The sequence below is a fragment of the Symphalangus syndactylus genome, chromosome 13, assembly GCF_028878055.3.
Source record: "Symphalangus syndactylus isolate Jambi chromosome 13, NHGRI_mSymSyn1-v2.1_pri, whole genome shotgun sequence".
In the NCBI taxonomy this organism is placed as follows: Eukaryota; Metazoa; Chordata; class Mammalia; order Primates; family Hylobatidae; genus Symphalangus; species Symphalangus syndactylus.
This window is the reverse complement of record NC_072435.2, coordinates 76,293,385-76,319,312: the sequence shown is the minus strand read 5'-3', so window position 1 is coordinate 76,319,312 and position 25,928 is coordinate 76,293,385. Positions and strand designations below refer to the sequence as shown.

Sequence of the window (25,928 nt, the reverse complement as noted above, 5' to 3'; positions counted from 1 at the left end):
TCATTTTTTCAGATAAGCCAAAACGAAGATAATCCATCCCAGAGATCCACACTACAAGAAATGCTTGAGACTTTACATTATAAAATGTGATTGGACAGACTGTTATTACTCCTTTATGTATTTCTCCCATTTCACTTCATAGTAACTTACACAAGGTAGGTACTCAAAAAATTTTTTAAAAATCTATATTTGTAATTAACAGTTTTGCACCAATTTATCTGAACTATCAATACTTAATTTTCCAACTTTACTTTTGCAATTTTTATTTTCCTAATCCAGTTCTGTTCTTTCTGAAGTTTGAAGATTTTGATTTACTTGTACTCTTCAAAAATTTTACTAAAACTAGGTCGATATTTACCGAAGGAATGAGACTGGTGATAATGTAAACAGGAATTCTGAATAACCAACGATTTTTCTTGAAAGATCTACAGTTTCATTTTATTACTGCCTAAAGTGCTTAAATAATTGCCTTTTGTTTAGCGACATTACACATTATCATGGTATAACATATTTAATATCCCTACCTTTATATTCTAGACACAATACAATTTAAAAAGCATTAGTGTGCATTTTGCTGGGATAAGCTTTAAACCATGGCCTGCAAGAAACAATTATGGGAAATATACTGCTGCTATGTGTTTTTTTGTCAGGACAAAAAATTATTGCAGCCCTAAACCTTCTATTCTTTATTTCAACTATTTTAATTTCCGGAACTAGAATACAAACTCTTCATAGATAGAATGAAATTTAGATCTTCTTGGAATCCTTTGGTACAATGCTTTCTACCTTGTAACTGCTCAGCTACTGGTGAATTAAAGAAAGAAATAACAAATTTTATAAATAATAGAATCATTAGTCTAGTGCACAATGTTTTAAATTTGTTATTTGAAAGTAGATCCTAAAGAAACTGGATTGTTTGCCACACAATCTAATTATTTATGTTGTTGACCTCATAGTCAAACGCCACCAGATTGTCTGTACTTACTGACGTCCTACTGCACATTCTGTCTTTCCACTGCTCCCAGTATTCCATGAAAGTCCATTCATCAACATCATAGTGATTTCCATCTTACTGAATGAAGTGGCTTTTTAAAAAATTTCTCATCATATTCCAACTCATAATACCAATACCGAACCCGATATTGAAATCCTTCTTTCTTGAGCTTTCTATGATATCACATTTGTCTAATTTTTATCCGCACTCACCAATTCTAGGTATTAAATTTTATTTTATGCCTTTTTGGTTATTTGTTGAATTTGTTATATTATTTCATAATGCATTGATGATATAATCACATTTTAAAAGATCAATATATCCTTGAACTACTGTGAATAATATTGAATAACTACATGTGATTATAGAAAGTTATTAGTTTATTGATTTTTAATCACTTTCATAGGCTCTTTTATTCTACATATTCATAAGCAGATTTTCATCAATGAGAAAGAGAATCTTTATTCGAACTCAGCAGCATTTTAACATTGAAAATTATAGAAAACAATTTTCCATTTTTCTATTCTGTGGTGGTTTATACAACATTTGTTATATCTAAGATACAGTTTGTGAACTCTGCATCCCCCACTCCCATTTTCCTTGATGCTTTTTATGAGAGAGCAATGAGAAGTTAAGTAACTAAGCCATTACTATGTTTTGTTTTGGTTTTTTTTTTTTTGGAAACTGAGATTGTAAAATATTTATAATGATTTAAATCTGCTATGGCAGAAAGAATATTTTCTCTCTGCTAACGTCTCTGCTCACTGAAATATATGAATATACTTTCTGTAGCATCTCCTCTCTACTAAAGTTAATGTTAAATTAAACTTTTTCATGAACTAATCTACTTTGAAGTTAATTAATGTTCAAGCATCCTATGTCCATTCATTGTGTAATTAAAATTTTAATAGTTAAATTGAGTTTATGTCTAGGGAATCACCAACAGTGATAACTGGATTACAAGATATTTTGTAGAATAATGAAAAAAATAAAATGAATCCAAGGAAAAATGTAGCAAGCCATCTATTTTAATATCTTCAATATTTAGAAAAGTAAATCACTAAATTAGTCTCTCCCTTTTTTTAAGCCAAAGACTCATTAATTATTTATAAGCCTCATGAACTATTCTGTGACTTATTTTACAAGTTTAATTCAATTAATTTGTATGGTATGATCAAATCAAAATTTGACTCTTATACTCCTTTAGCTTTCAAATATAAAATAAAAGCATTCCAACTAAAAAAGGAAATGAGGAATAATACTAATATTTATTAAGGCAAGTTAAAAAATATCTCAATAAAAAGTATTATCCAGTTCCTAATTTTCATGTTTTTGGTAATAGACTTTAAATGATGATCAATACAGAAGACCCACTCTTTTTCAATCTGTGGCTTTCTACAAGTGAGCTTTTCATTCATCATGGTTTCATAGTACCTCCTCCAGGCCAGGTGCTGTGGCTCACACCTGTAATCCCAACACTTTGGGAGGCCAAGGCAGGAGGATCGCTTGAGGCCAGGTGTTCAAATCCAGCCTGGACAACAAGCAAGACCCTATCTGTAAAAAATAATGATAATAACAAAAATTAGTCAGGTGTTGTGGTGCACACCTGTAGTACCAACTACTTGGGAGGCTGAGGTGGGAAGATTGCTTGAGCCCAGATGTTTGAGGTTACAGCTAGCTATGACCATGCCTCTATACCCCTGCCTGAGCAACAGAGTGGCACCCTGTCTCTCTCTCTCTCCTCTCTTTCTCTCTTTCTCTCTACACACACACACACACACATATATATATTGCATGCATATTTCGAACTATTATATATCATATATCATTACTTCTAAAAGTTGCTACTTTCTGCTTGGTTAAGTTCCAACACTGTATTTTGGTTACAAGTTTGAACACAACATATGTCACAGTTTTTATTCTAACCTCCCATTATTACTTGAGTAATAGTTTACAGGCACTGTGTGGAATCTGCTTCTAAGAGTAAGCTAATTATTTCTGTCAAAAGAACTACCCCAGAGGTTATTGAATTAATAATTTATATGATGCCTACATTAATGCATTTTTATGTAGCTCACCTCCAGCCACATAAACCTAGTCATCCATTTTCTTATTAATGACTTGATTGTGTATCTAAAAAGTTTGATCCTTCTCTCCTTTCAGGTCTTTGTTTAAATTTACCTTTTTGGCAAGACCTTCCCTGGCCATCTTGTTTAACAGTATACCTCCAATATACCCTACCCACTAGCATGATTTATTTTGGCCCATAGCACTTACCACCATCTCATGTTTTATATTTTGTTTGTTTTCTGTCTCACCCCGCTTGGATGTAAATTTCATATAAGAGATATTATATAACTTTGTTCATGCTCTAACCACTGATACTAGAAGAATTTCTGGAATGTAATAAGTTCTCAGTAAATATTTGTTGAATAAATTTTTTAAAAAATCCTAAAATGATGTGGACATTATAGAAGAAGGTATATATACATTTTCAGGTAAGCTTCAAGAGCACTTAACATGATTTAACAACAAAAGTAACTTTATATGAGTTTCTGAACTCCCTCATAATATGTATACAGTTGTGTAGAGCATACTATTCAGCAGAATCTTGAAACAGAAAATACGAATGAAGTTCTTAGAACTCGGGATTCATGTTCACAGGCAGATATTAAACGATCAGTGAAATGATGAGGTGAACATGTGCTGAAACAAGTAGAAATTTGCTAGAAGCTAGAAAACAAAATCGGATGTGCTAGTAATAAGTTGCTTCTGTTTACCCTGAGCTCTGGTGTCTCATTCAGTCATTCTCATTGTGACTTGCTTCTCATTGCCAAGAATACTCTGCAGGAAAAATATAAGGCAGTCTGTCTCTATAGATTTCCCCCCTTATCTTTTGGCATGTATAATACTCTGGGAAAAAAAGACCCTAAATATAGTTGGTTGCTGTACTATTTAAAGTGCTCCTCAGTGTCTAATGAAGTAAAGTGCTCTATAACTGAGTAGGTAGGGGTATCATTGCCAGAGCAGCTGGAGTCATAGCTCATTTTGGCACTAGTGACTGATGTAGGGTGAAGAAAGTAGCAATATGCCAGGTGGAGATAAGTCACTTAGCTGGCTGATTACATCAAATTGCTTCCAATATAATCAGCCAGGACACATTTACAAAATTGGCATTTCAAATCATTATGTGGAAGTTGAATTAATCACATAGGTATATGGCTTCATATTAGGTGTTCAGTATGTGTTCATAGTAGGCACTTAATACAAATGTTAATTATAATGTATGGAGGAGGAAAATAGAACAAATGAAATCATAGCTGATTTTTTGAAAAGTTAGGCTTACCTTTACATTATGACTAGAATATTGTCCTAATCAAAAACTCTGTTAGCTTTAATAAATGTTTTTGATTAGCCTAAAATCTGACTGTTCCAGGTTGCCATCTATTATTTTTGAGTTTTCTCAGAAATAATAGATGGCAACCTGGAACAGTCAGCACCTGATTTTCCTTGTGTCAATCTCCATTTAGAGTCAATCAAAATTAGATTACAACTCATTTTTAAATTTCCTTAGTTCTCCGTTGCTTTGTGTCTGCCAGATTCTGGATCCAAATTCAGCTGTGTTGTGTCCTGCATACATTCCTCTTGATTAAGAGGCTCTATTGGTTGGTTGTGACAAGATTTTACACAGTCCCTCGATCCCACAGAGTTCATTTAAACGGTCTTGCCATTTTCACATTTCATTACATAGAGAAAATGGAAATGGGAAAGATTGCAGTATAGTATAAATCATTTTTTCTAACCTTTGAAATGATGACATGACAAATGGCAATAAAAATGTGTTTTAAATCCAAGCAGAGTGACATTGACATTAACACAAATGTTAATTTACAGTTTAAGCAGTTCTAAGAACTGAATGATTCCTTTTCTTAGGGAATTTAAGACTGGCAACATCAAAATTAGAGAATCTCTGTACAACATCGTCCCTTTAGCTAACAATGTTGTGCACTTAAAAATTTGTTAAGATGGTAAATTTTATGTTAATTGTTCTTACCACAATAAAAAACAAAAACTTTTTAATTTCAGTCACTGTCATTAGATGTATAATATCATTATATTTCTATAGACTCTTCTAAGATAAATATAGTATCAATTTTAACAAAAGAATAGATGGAAATTTTTTTTTTTTTACTTCAAAATAATTCAGGTAGAGAAACTTTTAAAATATCACCCCTGGCACACACGTGTGTGCGCACACATACACACACACAAATGGGAAAAAAAATCACACCAAACTGTTAACTCTTGTTATTTTAGGAAAGATTATGACTTTTAAAATTTGACTTATTAAACCAGAAATACTACTTTTTGAAATTTAAATTATTTAACAATATAATTTTAATCACAAAAAAGAATAAACTCTCTCTTTAAAGAAGTCAGCAGGCCCCTAGTTTTTATTGAGCACATTAATGACACTATAAATTATTTGCCTTAAACAAGGAAATGCACTTATTCTACTATGTTTATTTCTTGGGTGATTTTGTAGTGGCGTGTTGACTTCTTTTTCTATCTCATATCCTACCAGCCATCTTATTTGGTAAGAATTCCCCTGATTTAAGTAATGAGAAAATTCTACCTCTTAGTACAGAAATCTAGATATCTCATCTCCATGACTCTCTTGGCTGCCAGATCATGATGCTTGACCAGTGAAGTGCTTCAGCTGCAACTTTGAATTTTGAGGTGGTGATGCAAAGATGCAGGTCCAATCGACTCTAGCATAGCAATAGTGAGAGAGTCTTGCAGAGGTGCCAAGAATGGTATCCTTAGCACGACCTTGGTTGTGTTCATTGATGCCTAACCTTTCGGTGCATGCTTATTTTCTCAGACTGAATCTTTAGCTTTCCTATGAATTTTTGAACTAATCATTATTCACCCAGAAAACAATTTCTGCTTAACTTCTCCAGGGTTGGCTTTGCTGCTTACTACAGAAACTCTGGTGAAGAAATTGGTATTTGGGAATAGACTGTAGGCAGCAGATAGAGAAATGAGGATTCTTGCCTAAAGAGTACTAAAGGGAAATAAAAATCTCCTGTAACTATCAACAGTTGGAAATCTAGCAACTAGCAACTAAGGTATACAAGGCATGAGGAATTCAAGACTGTAAGACAGGTGGCTCTTTATAGTCATAACAGAAAGCTTAGAGAGAAACAGAATGAAACCCACGCTGTCCTACCCTCTAGTCCCATATGGCTAAATATACCAGGGATATTGAAGACTTGGTGCTTAAGAATAATAACATGTAAGTCTGTCATTAATAATTTTATTTTGCTTATATGTTGAAATTATATTTTGGGTACATTTCATTAAATAAAATATAAAATATAGTTTTATTTGTTTACTTTTACTTTGTGGCTACTAGAAAATTTAAAATTGCATGTAAGGCACATATTTGCAGCTCGTATTGTTTCTATTAACAGCACTTCCCTAAACCATCAATGTGAGGGCCAGTCTGAAACTGGTATTTTCTATTAATGTACCTAAAAAATAAAAATTAAAACTTAAAAAAAAATATTTCTCTTACGGCATTGATACTGAACTAGCCAAATACCAAAATTTGATTGCCAAATTATAATATCACTGAAATCATGGTCTTGCTAATTCTCTTACATGATATACGGCGTGGACTGAGAAGCAGTGAGGACACAAAAGAGACGGGTAAATGAGAGAGGTTCTGGAAGACTTGAAATACCCTCATTCCTCAATCCCACTAACTTTCTATTGCCAGACAAAGAAACTCCTTCCCATTTGCTTAAAATACTGCAACTTCCTTACATGAGTGTTATCTGGGAAATTCAGCCAGTATCTTTCACATCCAACAACGGCACATCTTTCATTGTTTCTATACTTCCTGCTGAAGCCATTATCAACATGGTTTCAAAATTATAGACTCGCAGGCTCAAAGAATTTCAGAACTTTGGTTCTTATGTCCGCAAATGTGTGGAAATATTAATGAAAATAAATTCTGAAAGTATTTAACAAAGGAGGAAGTAATATTATTTAAAATTGGCCTGAAGGTATCAATAGAAACACACCTCCCAGAGATTCATGATTCCATGTGTTACCTCAAATATTGGGTCTAATTATTGGCTCCCCTAGAGTGACTTACCAGTTACCCACATTACTGTGCCTTGGCGAAGGCTGTTAATGGAAACACAATGTGAGCTGCAAATATGTGCCTTGCGTGCAATTTTAAATTTTCTAGTAGCCACAAAGTAAAAGTAAACAAATAAAATTAACTTTTATATTTTATTTTATGAAATGTACCCAAATCATTATAATTTCAACATATAAGCAATATAAAATTATTGATGACAGATTTTACATCCTATGATAGGATGCAATAGGAGAAAGGGATTTGCTCAGACCTTTAAAGGAATTGGTACACTGAGCCAATATTAATTCCCATTTCCCACACTGCCATTGCAATCACCAGTAAGAATGGGAGTTTACTGCGGTTAGAAAGTTGGTGGAGTTTTGACCCAAGTCTGCCACTTGGTTAAGTCAATTAAAGCCTAGTTGATAGGGATTTTATTTCACAAGTTCCTAAAATGATTCTGTAAATTTTATTTCTGTTAAAAGAAAGCACAGTCTATTTCTATTGCTTGTAAGAGAGGGCATTCACTGGCTGATATAAATTTTTAAAACTTAGTAATTTCTTCCATTTATTGGAAAGGGTACTGATGTTGATAATATGTCTACTTTTAATTTCAACTTTTAAACTAATAACTGTATGACTCTGAGAACCTACCTTCTTTACCTGTAAAATTAAAATATATGACTATTACTTAAATTGCTTCCAAGCTTAAAATTTTTGATTCTTTACACCATAACAATCTAAATGTAGCAAATGTCTCCAAATTAAATTTGTTTCAACCCAATGGTTTAACAGCTCCCACACCATATCATCGTGTGTCAATAGAATTAGAATTATTGACAAAGCCTTCCCTAAACCTGAGGATATTTTTGTATTCTTCTGCTCATACTTGCAACCACTGAAGTTCTAAAACATAAAGCTTCATTTACTGATTTGCCTCCTTTAAAAAGTGTTCCCTCCTCACCCTTCTGTTTTTTTTTTACCTTGTGTCTTACAGCCTTTGATTGTTAGTTTACAATTACAACAAAGTCACCTTCTCTAATCTACAACATAACATAATCTCTAGGCAAAGGAGGAAGACAAATATAAAATGAATAGTTTTACAAACATAATAAATGTGTTAAGTGCCACAAAGTTTAATAGGGTGTTATGAGAACACACAATAAAGCACCTGGCAGATAACTGCCTCTGAAAGAAGCAACAGGATTTTCAGAAGTGTACTAAAGATGGAATCTGGATCACACTAAGACTGGTAGCTAACAGATACAGGGCTGTTCTCCAGCTGATGTGTTTAATGCAGATCAAACTGAAGCACAGAGTAATGCGTCGTATGTCAATCTGCTGACATAAGAAGCTTTGTTAATCCTCTTTTCCTCTTAGAGTTCTGGAGCCCAAAACCTCAAAGGGCTTAGGTCTAGGCTTTCTCCCCTCACCAGCTCCAAATAGGTGTTCATATCTCTTGGGAAAGATAGTGATGAAAAGGCAAATAAATGCCTTCAGGTTACTTCAAACATCAAGCTATCTGCAAAACTCTGCCTTACGTGTATGCAGCATCTCCTTCTCCCAGTTAATCTTCTTTTAAACTAAGAGACTAAAAGTTTTAAACTGCAGGAAATAAACCAGAGTTCTTCTCAAGAAGCATAGAGTCCTATAAAAATCCACTAGTCACAAAGCAGAAACTAGATTTTCTTGTAGGCTACTGGCCTCGTTTCCTTTGACACTTTAGTTTAATTTAGGTCCTAGGCATCAGCTTGTTTTCACAAAGGTATTTATAGAGAGAAGAAAGGAGAGAGAAGCTTAAATTTGAATTTCATCAATGCCTTCTGAGATCAGGGCTTTTTCCAAGGAACATGAATGCATTTTCTTCAGACTAGCTGCTTCCTAAATGCAGTCACCTGGTGAGTAAGTGACAGGCCTGCAGCAAGGAGGTGGAGTTATAATTTTATATTGTCTTCTGCATGGACAAATCACCTAATCACCTAAGCCTCAACTTTCCAGGCTGTAAAATGTAGCCAAGAATGCAATTATTGTGAAGAATGGATGAAATACATATGTGAAGTGTTTAGTACAGTGCCTGATGAATATCTGCTCAATAAGTGTTAGTTATTAACATAACCATCATCACTATTTTTTAGCAGACAGCCAAAACTAGAACAGTGGTTGAAATAAGAGTGCATAAAAAGATAAGAGACAAAAAGAAGCATATTCATGTCACACAGTAAGCCTCGGAAAACATTTTAATTTACGTAAGACCTATGTTCATCTGCATTATTCATTTTAATCACTTTTATTGATTGTGTATCTTTGAATTGACCTTTTAAAATTGTATTACAAAGCAGCACATTACAGTACTTAAGAGTAAGGTCTGTGGAGTGAGAATGCCTGGGTATGAATTAGTCTCCACCATTTTCAAGCTATGCTATTTCAGACAAGTTCCTCCTCTAAACCTTTGTTTTTATGTCCTTAAAATAGGAGTAATAATAGTGCCTCCCTCACTGGTTTGTTGTCAGGATCAAATAAACTAATGCACGTAAAGTTCTCAGAACAAAGTCTAACACAAGCTAAGTACTCAAGAAATGTTATTTCAAAATACAGCGTGACACTTAATGACAGGGATACATCTTGAGAAAAGCATCATTAGGCATTGACTGTGCAAACATCATAGAGTGTAGTAGTTTCACAAACCTATACGATATGGCCTACTACACATTGAGGGTATATGGTATATAGCCTATGGCTCCTAGGCTGCGAACCTGTTCAGTATATGACTATACTGAATACTGTAGACAATTGTAACACAATGATACATATTTGTATATCTAAATATAGAAAGGTAATAGGTTGTGTCACAACCTTAGGATGGCTATGACATGGTAGGCAATAGGAATTTTTCTATTCCATTATAATCTTAGGTAAGCACCATCCTATAGGCACTGTGTCATAGGTTTTACATCTTCCTCAATGGTCAATCATGTTCTCTCATTTACCATCCTGTAAAGCCTGTTTAAGGATTTCGCTCAGTGTGTTAAGAGTCAAACATAATTCTCAGCAAACTATCGCAAGGACAAAAAACCAAACACTGCATGTTCTCACGCATTGGTGGGAATTGAACAATGAGAACACTTGGACACAGGAAGGGGAACATCACACACTGAGGCCTGTTGTGGGCTGGGGGGATGGGGGAGGGATAGCATTAGGAGATATACCTAATGTAAATGACAAGTTAGTGGGTGCAGCACACCAACATGGCACATGTATACATATGTAACAAACCTGCACGTTGTGCACATGTACCCTAAAACTTAAAGTATAATTAAAAAAAAAAGAGTCGACCTGTCAATTATTTGAAAAAGTGCAGGCTAAATCAAATTGTGTTGCGAAATCTAAAATTTTCAGGATTCATTTGAGCAATGTCATGGTATTAGTCAGGGTTCTATTAGAAAAAAATTATTTTTAACTCTCTGATATTTAAAGCAAGAATAAATTTAATACAGTGAACTTAGTGATTTAAAAATGCATAGAAAGGGCTGGAGGAGCAGTAATCATAAAGAACACTCGCTATTACTCGATCATAAAGAACTCTCAGTTTCATCACCAGCCATGAGAGGATTAGGAAGTTTCAGGAATCACAGGAAGCCCTCCACCGTGGATCTCAGCTCACCATAGCACCTGATGAACAATTTCCAGGGGATCTGGAGGAGCTGCAAAGCATCACATCTGTTGAAGCCCAAGACATCTCCCTGCTGAATAAAGAATAATGGTTTCCGCTTTTCATTCACCTTTCAGACTTTGTAACCTCTGCTTGGTGAACTCTAACCAGGAAACCTGCTGGCAAAAGATTCTGGGAAATGTATTTTCTAGGTTTCTAGTCACTGTGATTTGAGGACAGCCAGAAAAAGAAATAAGGGTGCATGCTGGCTGCTCTCAAAGAAATAATATGCAGCAGTCAGTCCTCTGGCCGTTTAGCATCCATATAAATCTTTCTATCCATATTTAAATATATAAACACCAAAAAAATAGCAACACCTAAAACTGAAGATACTGGAATTATTTCTTATTCAAAAGAAATCTACTCTCTCAATACAAAGAAAAGATCACAAATTCTACCAGTTATTTTACCCAAATTAGTAAAATTTCAGTTTGGTAACAATCCTTTTTGATAAACTTTAACCTAAACACTAAACTATGAGGTTATCCACCACTAAAATACTCGATATAAAAAATTACAGGCCGGGCGCGGTGGCTCACGCTTGTAATCCCAGCACTTTGGGAGGCCGGGGCGGGCGGATCACGAGGTCAGGAGATCGAGACCACGGTGAAACCCTGTCTCTACTAAAAATACAAAAAAATTAGCCGGGCGTGGTGGCGGGCGCCTGTAGTCCCAGCTACTCGGAGAGGCTGAGGCAGGAGAATGGCGTGAACCCGGGAGGCGGAGCTTGCAGTGAGCCGAGATTGCGCCACTGCACTCCAGCCTGGGCGACAGAGCGAGACTCCGTCTCAAAAAAAAAAAAAAAAAAATTACATAGGTTAATATACACAAATATATTCATAGCAAATCAAGCAAGAAAGCATGCCTGAGTACTATAGTAATTTCTGCCTCTAGATATAAAGCAATAATTAATATTAAGAATTTCCCTTTCTGGTGACTATTCTATGTCCTCAGCTGGCACCTAAGGTGCTATGATTTTTTGCTTGATGGAGTGCCCTAAACTTTGGTGATCCTACTTGCATTCAGTTGCTAGAGTTGTCCCTTAATTTCTCCCATGGTAGATGGAAGCAGTAAGAGTTTTCCACATTCTACCCGACGACCTTCTTTTCCCTTAATAATCAGGATCATTTACCCCAAACTGTTCAGTACACCCCTGATTTGCCTGTTAGTTCATTTATATAACATATTACGATGGCAATCTCAACTTCTAGTTGCATAGACATTTAGTTTTATTCCATGATAGAAGAATTCCTCCATTAGGAACAAGAGCCCAAAGGTATTAGAACAGGAATTAGGATATTAAGAGTAAAACAAACCACTATTATTTATTCCACTGGTTCCAGACCTATGTGTTCTCACTGTACCTCAAGGTGATAGAGTACCTTGTAAAACCAGTGAGTCTCATAGTGTTAGTTTATCCTCTCACTAATCTCACAGCAAATGAGTTCCTTGGTCAGAAACAATATTTGGGATCCAATGACAGTGATATGGTTTGACTCTGTGTCCCCACCCAAATCTCATGTTATAATTTCAGTGTTGAGGGAGGGACCTAGTGGGAGGTGATTAGATCATGGGGGCGTATTTCTCCCTTCTAGTTTTCATGATAATGAGTTTTCACAAGATCCAGTTGTTTAAAAGTGTGTAGCATGGGTGGGTGCAGTGGCTCACGCCTGTAATCTCAGCACTTTGAGAGGCCAAGGCAGGCAGATTGCTTGAGCCCAGGAGTTTGAAACCAGCCCAGGCAACATGGCGAAGCCCCATCTCTACAAAAATTAGCTGGGTGTAGTGGCGCCTGCCTGTAATGCCAGCTCCTGGGGAGGCTGAGGTGGGAGCATTGGTTCAGCCCAGGAGACGGAGGTTGCAGTGAGCTAAGATCGCACCCCTACACTCCAACCTGAGGGACAGAGCAAGACCCTGTCTCAAAAAAAGTGTGTAGCACTTCCCCCTTTTCTCTCTCTCCTGCTCCACCATGGTAAGACATGCTTGCTTCCCCTTTACCTTCTGCCATAATTACAAGTTTCCTAAGGCCTCCCAGCCATGCTTCCTGTACAGCCTGCAGAACTGTGAGTCAAATAAACCTCTTTTCTTCATAAATTACCCAATCTCAGGTAGTTCTTTATAGCAGTGTGAGAACGGACAAATACAGACAATGAGTAAGGCATTCAGTGAATCCAAGGATGATGTTTCTGACAGAATATTATGGGACTGGGAAGGAAAATCCATACCCACAGTGTCTATTTCAGTGATTTCAAATTGGTACCCTTAGTATGACATAAAAATCCAATGTAATATCAGTTTGCCACCACATGTCCTGGAGAATGGTACCATATTGGCGACTCAGCTTCCATCTCAACTCTTGGCAAACTCATTACTTAGCAAATTTCCTGGCCAGGTTAGCCTTGGAAAGAGTTACACTCATATGGTTTAACTCTTGCATAATTTCCATTTGAGCTGCATTGAACACCTCATTCTTGAATTTATTGAGCAAACAGTGGAGTGGTTGTTAAAAAGGACTGATAATTGACCAGACATGGTGGCTCATGCCCATAATCCAGCACTTTGGGAGGCTGAGATGGGAGGACTGCTTGAGGACAGGAGTTCAAGACCAGCCTGGGCAACATGGCAAGATCCCATTTCTACAAAAACTTAAAAAAATATTTAAAAAAGGCCAGGCATGGTGGCACTTGCCCCTATAGTCCTAACTACTCAGGATGCTGAGGTAGGAGGATTGCTTGAGCCCAGGAGTTCAAGGTTGAACTGAGCTGTAATCATGCCACTGCACTCCAACCTGAGCAACAGAGCAAGACCCTTTCTCTAAAAACAAAAAGCATTAAGGCAGCCTGATTTCCAACATCCACAAAGCAGGTCACCTTGTCTATGTGATTATTGAGACTCCTCTGCAGTGCATGCCCTGTGCCAAGGCAGTGTATAAGTGAGATACAAATATATTTGCACTAAGTTATGACCCGAGAGGTCTTTTGCTGATTTCCCATTTACCTCTTCCTCTGACTTCCTTGTCACTACTCCTCAAGTCAGTTTCCTTTCATGTTTATGACTATTCAGGAAATCTATTGACACCATCCATCCATCCATGGGTATGTATCCATATGTCTAGTCATCTCCACTACCATTGAAGTGCACTGCTCAAGTTTCTGCCCCTGCTGTCTTCTAGGGCCCCAGTGAGTGGAGTTGTTATGTTATAGTTATGTAGTTGTTACTTGTTGCAAATCTATTTTTAATGTGTAAACCAGCCTTAATTTTTTTTGCTTTCTCATACAGTTGGCTATAGAAAACTTCCCATGAGATCACAGGTACAGGCTGTAGGAATGGTGGGAATACATGTTGCCTGCAGACTCTAAAGGGGCTTTTTCTCAATGGCAGGGGTGTGTAAGGTTGTAGAGAATGAGTTAGTGTGGCATAGACCACTGGCAACTTGGAAACTTCACCATGGTGGAAGGCGCCCAAATTCTCATGGGGAATACTTCCCACCATCTGGCACATTGTATGTCACACCAAGGCATCTAGGGTATTTGCTGATTCTTGCCACCAGATCCTAAAAAGATATCATCAGTGTAGTGAACCCAAAATCCTATGGGTTGGGGAGATGATTCAGATTCCTGTAGAGAGGTAGAAAATTAAAAATAACCCTGGTAAGTGAAAGAAAACTGCTACTAGTAATCTCTTCTAATTGACTTAACTTCAAAGACAGGTTATAGTTTTTCATGTATGTGAACTACTGTTTTAGGAAAGATTTAACATTTGGTGATAAAGGAAAGTATTTTCATATCTAATAAACAGATTTATAAAACAAAGCAGATGAGTAAAATATACAATAGGAGCATTATGCTAAAAGACATAAAATGACATTGGTAATAAGATGAGATCATAGGATACAGGAAATACGATGAGTTCATAGAAGTAAAAATGAATTTTAGAGAAATATAATGAAAATGAGGCATAAGTATAGCTAAAGAAAAAAAAGAAGTGATGATTATATAGAATACTATGGCAATCTATTCACAACCTACTTTATTATCACTCATTTTCTTTTTAAATTAGCAAGTATGAAAGGGAAAATATCCACTATACTTAAAGTATTTATTACTGGTACATAAGAAAAATAACATTTTGCTACAGTGCTGATACCAAGAAAATCATAGATCTTATTCGAAATTTAAATGTGGCCAATATTGATCTTTATCTAGATACTTAAAACTCAAATATGCCAATTCTTTATTTTTATGTTTTCTTCGTTTCATTGTTCTGAAAAAAACCTGAAGTATTTCTGTTGAATAATTCAATATTATTCTCTCCTAGTAAAGTTAGTTACCTTCACGCACTGTTATAAATAAGAAATATATCACTGATTCTAAAAATAACTTTCTTTGCTTTAGATGAAACCTAATAAATACAAAACATATATTTTCTTCCAAATTTCTTCTAATTTAGCATTATTTACTAATTCCTTTAGCAACTTGAATTTTGCATTTTACTATCTTTATTTTATGGTATTACCTTACCTTTATTGCCTCACCTTTATTTTATTATAATGTACATGTAATGCAATTTTAAATTTTAGAATCCCTTTTGAAGACCTTGGTGGGACCTTTAAAAAAAAAATAGAATACATTTCCAGGTCTTTAGTTTTACTAAGGCTAAGTGCTAGCCATTACACATTCTTAAAATAACAATGCTAAAACTGAAAGAGAAGTGTAATTAAAAGTATGTATTGGCCAGGTGTGGTGGCTCACGCCTGTAAACTTTGGGAGGCCAAGGCAGGCAGATCAGTTGAGCCTAGGAGTTTGAAACCAGCCTGGGCAACATGGCAAAACCCTGTCTCTACAAATAATACAAAAATTAGCTGAGCGTGATGGTGCGCACCTGTGATCCCAGCTACTCAGGAGGCTGAGGTGGCAGATTCACTGGAAGTTGAGGCTGCAGAAAAAAGAAAGAAAGAAAAAAGAAAGAAAGAAAGAAAGAAAGAAAGAAAGAAAGAAAGAAAGAAAGAAAGAAAGAAAGAAAGAAGTAGGCATTCGCATTGTATTGGGACTATGTTGGTTACAGTGCAAAGCAATAGTGATCATTGCCATGTGGTAATTTATCATTTAAATCATAAACCACTCTAAATCCCTTTTCATTTTATATAACTTTACATTTAAAATAATTGATCTTATATATTATTTTATAATTTCTTTAATATTTCATAGCTTATAATACTTCTAAACTTTTGTTAACATAAAAGGTTAAATTGCTAGCATTCTCTTCTTAGGGTTTTCTTTCTTCACGTTTCTGCTCTGTTATTTTTTAAATTATAGCTTTTTATGAGATATAATTCACATACCATAAAATTAAACCATTTACAGTGTACAATCCAGTAGTTTTTAGCATATTTACCATAATCTAATTTTAGAACAACCATTACCACCTAATTTTAGAATATTTTTGTCACACCCAAAAGAAACCCCATAGCATTCACTACCCATTTCCCCTTTACCTCAGTCCCTAGAAAGTACTGTCTATTTTCTTCTCTATCATTTTGCCTATTCTGGACATTTCCCATAAATAGAATCATTCACTACCTGGCCTTTTTGTCTAGTTTCATTCATTACAATGATGTTCGAAGTTCATTGTGTTATAACATGTATCACTACTAAATTATTTTTATGAACAAATAATATTGCATAGATATATGATGCTTTGTTTATCAATTCATCAACTGATATTTGGGTTGTTTCCACATCTTGACTATTATGAATAATACTGCCATAAATACTCATATGCAAGTTTTTGCATGGACATATGTTTACAATTGTCTTGAGTATATACTTAAGAGTGGAATTGCTACATCATATGGTAACTCTGTATTTAACATTTTGGAAAAATGGTAAACTTTTCCAAAATGGTTGAACCATTTTATTTTATTATTTTTATTATTTATTTATTTATGTATTTTTTTGAGATGGGGTTTTGCTCTTGTTGCCCAGGCTGGAGTGCAGTGGCATGATCTTGGCTCACTGCAACCTCCACCTCCTGGGCTCAAGTGATTCTCCTGTCTCAGCCTCCTGAACAGCTGGGATTACAGGCACCCACCACCACGCCTGGCTAATTTTGTATTTTTAGTTGAGAGGGAGTTTCACCACATTGGCCCAGTTGGTGTGAAATTCCTGATCTCAGGTGATCCCCCCACTCGGCCTCCCAAAGTGCCCGGATTACAGGCATGAGCCACCGTGCCCCACCAAACCATTTTATAATCCTGTCAGCAATGTATACGGATTCCAATTTCTCCACATCCTAACCAACACTTCGAACAGATTGAGTATTCCTTATCTGCAATGTTTGGGACCAGAAGTGTTTTAGATTTTGGATTTTTTCAGATTTTGAAATATTTGCATATACATTGTGAGAAATGTTCAGGAGGAATCCCAAGTCGCATCACAAAAATTAATTTATGTGTACACCTTATACACATAGCTTGAAGATAATTTATACAGTATTTTTAAATAATTTTATGCATGAAACTAAGTTTGTGTACATTGAAACATCAGAAAGCAAAGGCTTCTATCTTAGTCGCCCATGTGGATAAACTGTGCTTGTCACCAGACTGAGTCTGAATTTATATGCTACATACAGGCAATCATTTTCTTACACTTAATCACACGTAAGTATTTCACAGTAAAAAACAAAAAAATGACATACCATTCATACAGCGAAAAAATAATGTATTTAGGGTAACTAAGCAGCACAGCAGCATCACCAGAATACCTGTATCAGCTCTTAAAAAACAAAACAACAAAAAACAGCAGGCTTTCAGACTCCACCTACAGTGCTGTGTTTTGATTATAAGATTATTGTACATCTTATTTTTAGGTGAGAACATCAGAAGCAGTTGAGCAACCGGCACATGAGGAGGCATTCTGCTGGATGGCTTTTAAAAATGTTTCCTCCAAAGTCATCTGCCTCATTAACAACAGTTTTTATCTTAGAAATCTTTGATTTTACAAACTGAAATTATTTCTTGTTCGGTCATGAATGCACACTGCTCTAGTTCAATAAGCCCGTCATACATTTTCACCATGCTGTCTATAGGCACTTTTTGTGCAGTGTTAACATCATCTTCATCATCCCTATTATCACAGTTACCTTGATTCGGAACCATTTGGGCTATTTCACCATTGGTCAATATGAACAACTGGAGCCTCATTATCAATGTTAAAACCTCTTCAATATCCATCTCTTCCAGCTTACCGATGGACTCTAAAGGTATACTCTTTGCATACGTAAGGAGATCAGACATTTTTTCTCACTTGACATATGGAATCTCTCCAAGTCACCACCATATTCATCACCATCACTGAACATGGTTGTAGACCAGAGATTGTGCCAGGTCTGCACAACTCGGCCCTTAATCACTGTTTTCCAAGCCTTGGCAACAGTTTATCTGGCATCCTTCATGATAAACACCTTATGAAAACCTTCCACACCCATATCTCAGTTCACTGTTGATAACAGGCTGTTCAAGGAAGTGTTTTTATGTTTAATCTTGATTGATCTAAGCATACCCTGGTCACAAGGCTGAATTAGGAAGTCACACTTCGGGGGAAGGACCTGGCACAAACATTATTTTTGATGAGAATTTCAGCTAGAAAATGAGCAGAACAGTTGTTAAGAAATAACAAAATCTTGCAGGCATTATCCAGTCCAGCTTCCCCGCAATCAACACAAGCCTCTGGTACAAAATGTTTGTGAAACCAATGAGAAAAGATATTCCTGGTGATCCATGCCTTTTTGTTAGCATAACAATGGACTGCTAAGATACTCACTCTTTGAAAACAGCTAAGACAAAAGTTTGCCTATCACAGCAAGTTTACACTGATGTGTGCCTGCTGTATGAGCACATTGCAGCGTGGTTATTCTGTCCTTGGAATCCTTAATTCTTGTAGGGGCTATCTCAGTAGTCAGTATCGTTCTGGTATAAGGAGGCAAAAGTAGTGATGTTTTTTCAGCATTATAGGCTTGTTCCTGAGTCAGATTTTTATCACTGATGACCTTGGCAAACTTGTCAATGAATTTATCTGCTGCTTTGTGATCAGCAGATGCTTTACCATCAATAATCTTTTAAAAAGTAGTAAAGTAGTGCCGTGTCTTTTTTTTTTTTTTTTTTTTTTTTTAGACGATGCCTAGCTCTGTCACCAGACTGGAGTGCAATGGCACAATCTCGGCTCACTACAACCTCCGCCTCCCAGGTTCGAGCAATTATCCTGCCTCAGCATCTCAAGTAGCTGGGACTACAGGTGTGTGCCACCATGCCCAGCTAATTTTTGTATTTTTAGTAGCAATGGGGTTTCATCATGTATGCCAGGATGGTCTCGATCTGTTGACCTCGTGATCCACCCACCTCGGCCTCCCAAAGTGCTGGGATTATAGGCATGAGCCACCACGCCCGGCCAACTGTGTTTTTTCTTAAATTTCCACTATCATCCTGTTGAATATTCACAACTCTCTTCCACTTTCAGTTTATCACAATAGATTTTTGCTTGTTTCATGATCAGTGTACCATTACACATGTGTTCACTGCAATACTCATGGATTGACACTTCCAATATAAAATCAAGATCTTTATTTTTAGCTTTATGCAGTGTTTTTCTATTTTTCATTAATGTCTGTCCATCACTTGCGATATGGAACTTCAACAGCTTATCCTTCTCTTTCTTTAGGTCATACAGCTACATGACATATGTCATTCCAATACCATACTCATCTGTAGGATGTTTCATACTTACACTGCTGTTCAGTTTCTCAACCAGCTTGACTTTCTGTGCTATAGAAAAACATAAATGCCCTCTCTTTCTCTTATCACTGTTATCTATAAGGGTAACTTCAGGCCTTTTTGATATTTTCAACAACACCTTTACACCACAGAGGAGAGAATACACAAAAAACCACTCTGAGTAATGCAAGTAGGTCTTGGCCCCACTTGGGGCATGATGGGGAACCTGTCATTTGGTTTGTCCAACCTGCACACATGCCATTTTTTTTTTAACTTTTGTGGACATGCTTGTTGGGGAAAACTGGGCAGGTGTGGAAAAAATATACTACATCTGAAGGCAGCTGCAAAGGTCATTTTCCCCTTGAGGATACTGAATAATCTATGTATTGTGCACCTGCATTTTGACTGTGACTGATCACATGAGGTCGGGCGTGAAATTTTTCACTTGTTTCATTATGTTGGTACTCAAAAAAAGTTGGATTTTGGAGAATTGGTGATTTCAGATTACAGATGCTCAAATTGTGTCTTTTTTATTTTAGCCATCCCAGTGTATGTGATTTGGTATCTCATTGTGGTTTTGATTCAATTTCCCTGATAACTAATTTGAATCTTTTTTCATGTGTACATATTTTTATTTGTTTCTATTTTGCAGATATGTCTATTTACATCTTTTGTTTGTGTTTCAGTTGGGACTTTTATCTTTTTGTTGTTGACTTATAAGTCTTCTTTACATATTCTCGATTAAGTTCTTTATCATATCTATAATTTGCAGATATTTTCTCCTATTCTTTGAGTGGTCTTTATACTTTATCAATGCTGTCTTTTGAAACCAAGTTTTTCATTTTGATGAGGATGGATTCACCTACTTCTTTGTGCATTTGATGTTCTATTTAAAAAAGCATTACCTAATCCAAAAGTCATGAAGATTTATTCTTATGTTTCCTTCTGGTAATTTTTATAGTTTATCTATTACATTTATGTTTCTGATCCATTTTGAATAATATTTGTATATGGTGTATGGTAGGGTTTAACTTCATTCTTCTACATGTGGAGATCCATTTGTTCTAGCATCATTCATTGAAAAGACTATTCTAGTTGATGTCTACATTTGTTTGCATGTTAATCTTCTATGAAGTATGCATATGTTTAAAACAATGTATAAAGAAATATGCTAAGTACACATATCATTATAAATAAATTCCATAATCTTTTGACAAACTAAAAAGTTCTAGGCTAAAATTTTAATGAACGTCTTATCTTCAGTGGAATAATATATTACCAAGGTTAGTATAAAAGTTATTTTCCATCACTATCTCTGACTCTTGGCAAGTTAGCACTATTTAGAAATTCTTCTGTTTTTCTCTTTTATTCTGTTTTCACAACTGGATTGTGGCCTAGATTTACCAGTGAGAGGCATTTGTGTGAGAAACAGAAAGCTTAAGAGAGGCTAAAATTGTCATTGCTCTTGGGGCATCAGTGGGATATATGTGAGCTTCAGCAGATATGAAGTTTTGAAACGGCTTCTGGGAACTCTCCTAAAAATTATCTGCCTTTGGCCTAGAGGCAGCTACAAACACACACAGTGAATTCTTGTTTACTGCAGTTGCCTGACTCTCAGCAAGCTTGCAGTGGACCTGAGAGTTAAGGTGGCTTTTCTCAATCTCTGCTCTTTCAACATACTCAGTGGTTTCCCAATCTTCTAGCTCGTTGTGTTAACTATTTTCCTTCTTGGATTACTTAGAGAGTTTGTTTTTTCTAATCAAAGTGTAAATTTTATATATATATAAATATATATATCCATATATATTATCCATATATATCTATATATATATAAATATATATATATCCATATATATATGGATATGCCCCTCACATATTTTTAAGTATTATAGAATCAAAATTATACATATAAGAGATTCTTTAAACATTAACTGTTATAGGAAGCTATCAAAATTTATTTTCCTTTCTCATACTATCATGTCCCTTGCATTGATATTGCTGTAGCTTCATCTGAGATATTTACAAAAGAGAAAATGTTTTCACTCCTGCTTTTTACTGAGGCCACCATCTTAGGGCCTGTGGCATAATAAGCTCTACTTTCTATCTCCTGAAAAACCACAGCCCATAACATTTTCTTCTTGCTTTCATCAGATGTCTGTCTCCCCATGTACAATATGTAGGATCTTCTCTGATTGCCTCTGGGAGAACCAGGTCTTTGAAAGAGGATATATGGAGAGAAAGGTCTTGGTTCCTATTATTTATCTTGTAGAAAAAGTTCACAGAAGGTTATTTTCTGTTCTTTATATTTCTTGTCAGTGGTCTAATTCGTTATCTGCAATACATTCTGGTACTACAAGTGAGGTATGTAGGTAAGTAGATTGATAAAGATGATTATATGGGTACAGAAAAGGCTACCAATTCCCAAGAACCAACTTCATGCCAAATACTATAAGAAGCATTTTAATAATAATAATAGCTTATTGTTTTTAGTGCATAGTATATTTAGGGCACTATGCTAAGGGGTTGATAATCATTACCATATTAAATCATTAAACAATTCTAATAAAGTAAGTATTGCGGTCATTTCTATTTTACTGATAAAAAAACAGACTTTAAAAAAGTTAAAAAATATTATAGCAGTCAGAGTTACTATGTATTAATAGTACAACTAGGTTTCAAACCCAGGTCTGTGTGGCTCTGTAATTCATATTTTTTTATACTAATTGATTCTGAGACCTATATTTGTGCAATATATTTAGAGTCTAGAGTTTCCTTCCATATTTTTTTTTTTGAGACAGAGTCTCATGCTGTTGCCCAGGCTGGAGTGCAGTGGTGCAGTCTCGGCTCACTCCAACCTCCACCTCCCGGGTTCAAGCAATTCTCCTGCCTTAGCCTCCCGAGTGGCTGGGACTACAGGTGCATGCAACCATGCCCAGATAATTTTTGTATTTTTAGTAGAGGCAGGGTTTCACTATGTTGGCCAGGCTGGTCTCAAACTCCTGACCTCAAATTATCCACCCACCTCGGCCTCCCAAAGTGTTGGGATTACAGGCATGAGCACCACAGTTCCCTTCCATATTATTCCAATCCATCTTCCATTGCCACAGGCTTTTATTTTTTCATAAGCAAATAATACAGAGCTACCTTTTGCTCATAATTCTTCAATAGTTTCCCAATACCTACGTTGTACAATCTATATACTCTTATGCTTGGCTCAAAAGGCACTTTGCAATTTAACCTTTTAACCTGTTGAGTCTTAGTTTCCTTTACTTCCTCTAAACTTCATATTATTCTAACATGTTTTTCCCTCAGCTTAGAATGCTTATAGGACAGGCAAACTACTAAGGGTTCTCAAGTCCTGCCTCAAAATATCATATTCTCCGTAAGAGTTTTATTGATTTGATTTCTTCCAGAAAACTTAGACAGAAATTCGCCTCTACTCTCATTGCTTCTTATGCATTTGTGTTAGCTAAATATCATGACGAATATCAAAGGGTATAGTCCTGTCTCCAACTTTTGGTAAAGTTACTTAATTTCTCAGTTCTTCACTTGTCACTTTGGGTACAATAACAGAAACTCTGTCATAGGTTTCTCGTGATGATTAAATAAGAATGCCTACATAAAAGACTCAACAGAATGCCTGGTACACAGGAAATGCTCATCAAAACATTAGTTATTACTTTCGTACTTTTACTACTAATATAAAATTAGCGCATTGTAATTTTGTTTATTTTGTGTTATAGCATTTCATTTTATATCATTCTACATTTTTTACAGTAAACTATTTTAGATACAGCTTGTACTTCTAATCAGAGAAAATCCTGTGAATATTTTAGGCATGGCTTATAGAGGAAGATCCTGTTTAGATGGTCACCAAAGCAAATTTGAAAAAGCTTTTAGACTCAAAAATGAGTAATTTGTTATGATGATGTACATTTGGGTTTGTATTTAAATAAGTATGACTGAGAAGAAGTGAAGTGAACCAGCTGAGCCTCTCTAGTGATGACAGAGAAGAACTATATTTTCAACAGCTCAGATGCTTAAAAGGTAAAGGCACTGGCCTCCTTTTGAGAATAGCTTGGTGGAGCCACACATGCTCTTTGCCTGTCTGTTGGCTACCATGATGTGTCAATGAATATACTTCTCTTCACTGAAAGGAAGAAAATGATACAATGGGGAGTTACAGACCGTTGAGATAAATTTCTAATTCCTGCTCCTTCTATTAGATCAGCCGATACTCTGTACCCAGAGTGACAGCCAACGATAAAGTGCCCTCACGTTCTTAACCTGCAAATGAGTACATGTGAATGTGCCTTGTCATTATCACCCCAAAACCTAAAAGGACCTGAGACGATGGTGGAGCCAGGTCTGTGATCTGAGTAACATCATTAGGTACTCAGAATACACTATCTTTTTACCTCCAAGTTCTTAGCAATATCCTTATCCCACATGCGTGTAAACCCAAAAGTATCTGACACAGGTCTCAATCAATTTAAAAAGTTAATTTTACCAAGGCTAAGGACATACTCATGACACAGCCTCAAGAGGCCCTGATGATATGTCCCAAAGGTGATTAGGGTACAGCTTGTTTTTAGGGAGACATAATACGTCAATCAATATACGTAAGATTTACATTAGTTCAATCTGGAAGGGCAGGACAACTTGAAGTGGGGGCTGGTGAGGGTGAGGGCTTCCACGTCATAGGTAGATTTAAAAATATTCTGATTGGCAATTGGTTGAAAGAGTTGTTATCAATAGGAAGGAATGTCTAAGTTATAATAAGGGATTGTGGAGACAAAGGTTTTTTCAAGCACATGAAGCCTCCAGGCTTCAGAGAGAATAGATTATAAATGTTTCTAATCAGACTTATGGTCTATGTTGATGTTAATACTGTTTGGGTTTTCTTGAATTCCAAAAGGGAGAAGGGCATAATGAGGCATCTGGGACCTCTCCTTCCCATCATGGTCTGATCTAGTTTTTCAGGTTAATTTTGGAATGTGCTTGGCCGAGAGGTTGGGTCCATTCAGATGTTTGGGGCAGGGGGAACCTTAGAATTTTATTTGTCGTGTGCATGAGATACTGGATGAGAGAAAAAAAGAGAGAAAGAGGAGAAATCAAAAGTTAAATGAAGGAAAAGGAAGGGAGATTTGGAGGTGACACTGCTCCCTTTTACTGACTACACCATACCCATTTTTTTTCTGCTGCCAGTATCTCTAGATTTTCTGTTAAAAGTCTTTTGTTCTCTTTTTGCATTATGACAACCTGCTGCACTCAGCTTCTATTGTAACACTTTTTTCATACTCAGAGCTGTTGTAGCAGACATAACTAAAGCTTTACTGGACAGACAAGAAGAAACTATATTCTATTAAATAAAGTTTCTTCTATTAAAGAAACTATATTCTATTAAAGTTAGGAATTTCTGTGTGACCTGCACAGGTCTATTAAATGTGAGGAGCAAGGATGACAGTCTCTTTGTCTGTTTTGAAAGAAGCATTTCAGAGGGGAGAACAAATGTTCATGCTCGCCTTTCCTGCTAAGGCAAATGGGCGGCATGACGTTGAAATAGCAACCTTATTGATAAAGTAATGAAATTACTTTCAATTTAGATCCTTGAGTAACCATAATGTGCGGAGCTCCCAGGCTAACCCTTGGTGACATACAACACAAGTCAGAAGTAGTCATTATCTTAAATGACTAACATTTTTGTGTTCACTACTGCAAATAACCTTTTGTATAATACTGAATATGACTATTCTGAATCACACAAATACACTTTTTCTTTAGGCACATAGAACCTGAAAGAGACATTAGGCCTCTCAGTCCAATGAAAGACCCTATTATATCAACCTCTTTGTGATCAAACAGAGAAGAATAATTTTCTAGACATGTATTCCTCATCAGGCTGACTACTTTGGCTATGCAGGTCATTGCTACAGTGAATTTTAGTCTGATCACACATTATTGGTCAGCTTCTCTTTCAGTATATTGACAGAAATTCTTTACCAACAACTATGCATATGAATTACAGGGAAGAGTTTTTAGGCTCCATATCCTATTTGTAAGTAATAATCTAGAACAGTCTCCAACCTTTTTGGCACCAGGGACTGGTTTCAGACCAGCAGGGTTGTGGGCGTGGATAAAACTGTTCCACCTCAGATCATCAGGCATTAGTTAGATTCTCTTAAGGACCACACAACCTAGATCCTTTACATGGCAGTTCACAATAGCATTTGTGCATCTGAGAATCTAATGCCTGCGTTGATCTCACAGGAGGCGGAGCTTAGGCAATAATGCTCCCTGGCCC

General features: G+C 36.0%; 1 protein-coding gene across 7 annotated transcripts in view; it reads right to left on the bottom strand.

Annotated features, from left to right (window-relative positions):
- Nucleotides 1-25,928, bottom strand: part of ACSS3 (acyl-CoA synthetase short chain family member 3) — a 515,807-nt gene that overhangs the window by 289,970 nt on the left and 199,909 nt on the right. The window contains exon 1 of one of the 7 annotated variants that reach the window (XM_055236872.2): nt 25,712-25,817. The exons of the other annotated variants lie outside the window; for them this stretch is intronic. The gene's annotated coding sequence lies outside the window, so the exon portion shown is untranslated. Of the gene's footprint in view, nt 1-25,711; nt 25,818-25,928 lie in introns of those variants that run through there. 7 annotated transcript variants of the gene reach the window in all.